Here is a 6000-nt window from a genome sequence, read left to right as displayed (position 1 = left end):
GCCTATGTTTTATTCAGCTATATCTACATACCAATGTACCTAATCTATTCTAAACCCGCACTGAAAAAAAGGATAGCTGATCTAATTAGGCTACTTGACGTATAGCCAAAACTTACTAATTAGGAACCAAAGTACCCATAGAAGTTGCTTAGTACCCATAACACAAGCTTTGCTAAGCTTACTTTGACTAGTTCAATGAGGCTATCGTTCTTTGTCTCACTAGATGGCCGCTCTTGCGTGAGGTTTTAAGTATGGCTTTTCAAAGTTCTGTTATTACGGCGTTGAAAACAAAGTTTAGATTAAAATCATATTTAATACAACTTAAAACCGTACCATAAAAATATCGAGCATGACACAGTGTTGCATAGTCCCCGTTTTGTTCGGAAAAAGGAGGACAAAGGTTTCCGAAAGACACAGTATTTATTTTATGTATATATAAACCACCAAACTCGAGTATTCCTTTGTTTATAAATACTATGAAGATGTTCTAAGGAAATCAGTAAAACGTAATAAAAGCGCTGGTGGTCTGCGGGGACTTTAATATCGATATTTTATCACAATCCGTTGAAAAAGACCAGTTTATTTCTGTTTAAAATCTTTTAATTTAAATTTCTTATTTATGAACCCACCAGAGTCACAACCACTTCGGCCACATGTATTGACAACATTGGTTAACTTGTAAGTATTTAGAAAAAGCTGTTATCAGCGGAGTACGATCGGATCACAAAGCTCAAACAGTGAAGTTACCTCGGGCTAGGCGGTGTTAATCAAACCATAGAAATTAGGCCGTTGAACAAACAAGACTTGACCGTCCTCAAAACAAACATCGCGCAAAAAGTAAACAATTTAAAGTAAATACTAAAAATCCAAACGAAAATTTCAAGATATTGTTAATACTGTATGCGAGGAATACGATAAAACGTGTAGTAAAAAACGTATTAAAATAGGAAACAAACTATCATTCAATGAATGGGCTACACACCGGAATACGTAGGAGTAGGACGTCTTATATGATCTTTATGATAAGAAATCGTGTACCACTGATGAACGTTTCCACCAGTATGTCAGGGATTATTCAAAATTATTCAAAATTATATGTAATAAAGCAAAAGCAGCCCATGTAACTAATAAAATAAGTCCTCTGATGATAAAATTAAAAACAGTTTGGAAATTATAAATACTGAAACCGGTCGACGTAAGAACGCGGAGTCCTCTATATCATTAAAGATTAACAACGTATTAGAAACGGACGCGTTAAAGTAGCTAACGAGTTTAATACCTACTTCTCTAAAATCCCCATCGAAACGACAAAATGTCTCGCGTCTTCCTCAAAGTTAGCTGAATCGCTCTTAAAACAAAATGTATCTATTCCAAACTTAAGTAATTTTAAATTCACGCATGTCTCTCCCTGTGACATCATTAAGACTTTTAGATTATTGAAAGTAAAAAAAACGGAAGACTTGTGGGGCGTCTCAGTTAAGGTTCTACATTCCATTTTAGATGTCGTTGCTCCAACTTTAGCATTTATATTTAATAGCTGTATAGATGAAGGCGTATTTCCAGATTTGATGAAATATAGTAAAGTAGTTCCTATTTTTAAATCAGGTGATAAAGATAATCCCTCTGATTATCGTCCTGTGTCCATCCTATCAGCGTTTAGCAAAATATTCGAAAAATAATGCTGACGCAAATGATCTCGCATTTAATACCCATAAAATCATGCATCCACAGCAGTTCGGATTCACAAAAGGCAGGTCTACTACAGACGCGGGTCATAGTTTAGTTAAATTCATATTGCAAGCTTGGGAGGAATCACATGACGCTATAGGTGTATTCTGCGACCTTTCGAAAGCTTTGATTGTGTGGATCATGATACTTTAATTTGTAAGTTAAATTTTTATGGCATTCGTGGCCTCGCTTTAGAACTCATTAAATCTTACCTCACACAAAGAAAGCAAAAGGTAGCGATTAACGGAACGGTATCGGAGGGATCTGTGGTCGAAATGGGAGTGCCTCAAGGATCCATTCTTGCCCCATTCCTGTATCTTATTTATGTAAATGACCTTACTTATATGGTAAGCCAAAAGTCGGGTATAGTTATGTTTGCTGACGATACGTCTTTACTGTTCAAGGTTAGTAGAAAAGATACCGACTTCATTGAGCCCAATGAAACCCTGTCCGTGATATCCGCATGGTTTGCTGCCAATAATTGTTACTAAATCCTAAGAAAACTAAATGTATTAAATTCTCGTTGATAAATTCATCTAGCTCGAATTCAGTTTCTAATGTAAAGTTAAATGGTCAAACTATTGAATTTGTAAAATCAACAGTATTTTAGGAATAACGCTCGATTCTAAACTACAGTGGGGACCTCACGTCACAGCAATCGCGGGTAGATTGAGCTCTGCTGCTTTGCAGTTTGGAAAATACGGCAGCTAACCGATGTGGCGACGGCACGGTTGGTGTATTTTGCTTACTTTTAATAGCATTATTTCGTACGGCCTTATTTTATGGGGATCTGCTGCAGACATTGAGTCAATTTTTATCTTACAAAAGAGAGCAATTAGAGCAATTTATAATTTGAAGACGCGTGAATCTTTAAGATCTTTTTTTAAGGAAACAGATATCCTAACCCTGCCGTCGCTTTATGTTTTTGAAATAATCATGTATGTTAGGAACATATGTGATTTTCCCACTAACGTCGATAAGCCAAAGGCTACTAGAAACACAGGGAAGCCTAAAGTACCATCTTACAGACTGGCTAAAACCAAAAAGTCTTTTCTGGGAAGTTGCATACGTTTTTATAATAAAATTCCAAAAAATATTATAAATGAAACGGATACAAAATTCAGATCTATTGTCAAGAAGACATTAATATCAAAGGCGTATTATAAAGTTAATGATTATATCATGGACAGGGATATTTGGAAATAATTCCGATCCGCATTAGCGATCCCTTCAAATAGCGAACCTACTGTGTTAAAATAAAGTTGTGTTAAATACTTGTGATGTATACATATCATTTAATAATATTGTAAATCTGTTTTAAAAATATATATATATGTATACCTCGTTGAGTTTCTTGCCGGATTCTTCTCAGCAGAGGTTTTTCCGAACCGGTGGTAGATTTTTTTTTGACATTCATAAGTGCTTGTTGTGGCCTAAATTGAATAAAGATATTTTGACTTTGACTTTGACTTTGACTTTGACAAAACTGTCTCAAAACACAGACATTCATTGCCCCGGAAGTCCCGGAACGCATATTTGCCATAATTAATTTCAGATATTGCAAAATATTCACAAAATTATTGTAATTATAAATAAACCCGCGTAGCTCACCCAAAAACTATGAGATTTGACATTTCGGAGACCTCACGCTACACTAGCGCCTCTAGCGGCGAATTCATACGCGATAGCCCTCATTGGTGTGAATTGTCCCGTGATATTTATTATTATTTATTATTAAAGTAATAATATTGCAAAACTGATTTTGTAAGACATCACCTAACTTTTAGCTACTAGGTAGTAGGCATTAGTTTTGTAGTCACTCAAGTGATGTAATTTTTTGTGTTAGGTACTGTTAGCAAATCTTGTTTTTCAGTGCGTTTAGCCGTTTTACCGGAAGAATTATTAAACACACAGTCACACACACAAGCACGCACATACAAACTTAAAACTTAAAAATTACTAGGATATCAGGAAATAGACCACACACAAGCAGACAAATTCGGTAACCCTAGCCCTAGAGGCATAAAAATTCTTCTCTTATTCGATACGCGATCAAGACATATATCAACTATAATCGATGCTATCCAAGTTCAGCAACGAATAAATTATAAGGATATCAGAAATTATAATTGTTGCAATCTACATAGCATTTGCGACAGGAGTTGTCTTTAGTTCGTTACTTCCTACACACACATACATTTTTGAGTAGTATCTAGAGAGCTCCGCTTCTCATGACGGTGACTGTGAAGCACACGTCTAGATATTACACATATCAATGTCAAAATTGGTTTTCTACAAACTATTACGAAATTCCCGTGTGGTGTCGGGTTAGAATTACACCTCTCCATTTCTACCGTCGATGTCGTAAGTAAGAGGCGACAATGGATATATTCGTAGGTTACGGTATACCGTAGGCGACAGGCTAGCAACCTGTCACTATATTGTACCTTTTTTGTCAAACGTAAAACCTAAAATTGCTAAAAGTGGGTCCGAAGCGGTAACGTTTCGTGTGCTCTGCCTACCCCATATGGGAATACAGGCGTGATGTTTGTGTGTGTCTGTGTGTGCGTGTATTACAAAATTGCGAAAGATTACGTATCTTATTAAACTTTTTTAAACAATAAGCCGAGGTAGAATTAACTGAACTGCAAAAAATAATAAAAATATGAATGAAATATTTACGTACATTCTTAAGCTTCCCCCGTAGGTAGGTCCTCCTTTGGACGAATCGGACTGCAGTCCACATCTGAAAATTATCACCTATCCACAGTAGAATTTTATTGCTTGGGACCATAATTATGACCAGATGAAAAAAAAACAAAATCTTATTATTGCACTCAAGCAATATTACATTTTTACCAATATACAGTGGACTCCAAACTAGGCTGAGCCTGTATCGTGGGGCTCAGATACTTGTACCACATGCTGGCGAAGAATGGAGAAAATTAGTTGGACAGAAGAGGTCACTAATGATGAGGTTTTGGAAATGGTGGAAGAGGAGAGAACATTAATGGAAGCAATAGAGAATCGGAGAGGAAAAATGATTGGTCATCTTATACGATATAATGAGTACATAAATGTCATCTTAGAAGGAATAGTGGAAGGGAAGTGAAAAAGAGGGAGCCCCAGGATTGACTATATGCAAAGCAAATAAAGGAGAAGGTAGCCATAATGTCGTTGAAGGAGGTTAAGGAGGCAGCTTTAAGTAGAGAGAAGTGGAGAGTCATTCGTCGGCTACACCAACAAGAGTGTAACTCTTAAATAAGAAGAAGTGTCCCACTTTTACTATAAGGTGGTCGGCATGTACAGTGTAAGAAACTACCAGGAAACCAGGATGGAACCTACTGATGTCTCATTGCCATTCCAAACATCTGTCAAAGAAATCATGGCGAAATTGATTATGAAAACGTGCCACTCTAGTACGCGGTTCAGTTTCCTCGATAGTACTTTGTCAGGGAAAAGCACGTTGCCATTGCCAGCTCCCGTCATAACTTCTCTGTGTTAAAATCGAGAAAACATGAAAGCATCTCGAAATTGTAATTAGATATCATCAGCCGATGACGTCGAAGGCAGCGGACACAGAGTGATGGATGCCTTTTAAATCGTCCTTCTTAAGGATAATTCACTGTATTTTTATAAAAGACTCCGATGCATCGTCAAAATCACATATAATTATGTAAACGAGAGGCCCGATTCAGAAACAAATGAGCATCGATTATTTTTGTTTGCAACCGATATTTCAAAACCGCCGCTGTGTTTTTGAATTTATCCACTATGGACATTTAAAGGTGCCAAAATCATTTTTTATACATGTGTTCTCTTACAAATAAAATACCTCAAAAAAAAGATATACTTGTACCAAAAGAGACCTTTGGAATGGTCCCTATTTACAACTCGATAAGTGTCCTTTTGCTTTGGTTCAAAGCTCCACCTTTTGTACTTTTACTATATATGTCATTTCCATTTACTGGCAACTTTGACAGGCGCAAGATAAAGAGGCTTTTATGTTTATCGAAACATATAAGTTGACTCGTGTAAGGCTGTGCATTCAATTAAAGTGCCGATTATTGATGGTTTACGATGTTATTTCGTTTTAAAAGTTGATTGTCATAAAACATTTAATACTTTGTCTCATTAAATGACAATACACGGCAGCTAGTAATCACACAGTGCTATTGGCATACGCAAGGGATCATAGTTTAGGATGGGTTGATCGGGAGCCCGGTGGTTCAGTTGGTAGCACACCTGTCGGTATGGCCAGAAGATGCAGTT

Source organism: Choristoneura fumiferana, chromosome 5 (genome assembly GCF_025370935.1).
Source record: "Choristoneura fumiferana chromosome 5, NRCan_CFum_1, whole genome shotgun sequence".
Taxonomy (NCBI): domain Eukaryota; kingdom Metazoa; phylum Arthropoda; class Insecta; order Lepidoptera; family Tortricidae; genus Choristoneura; species Choristoneura fumiferana.
This window is presented reverse-complemented; position numbering follows the sequence as displayed.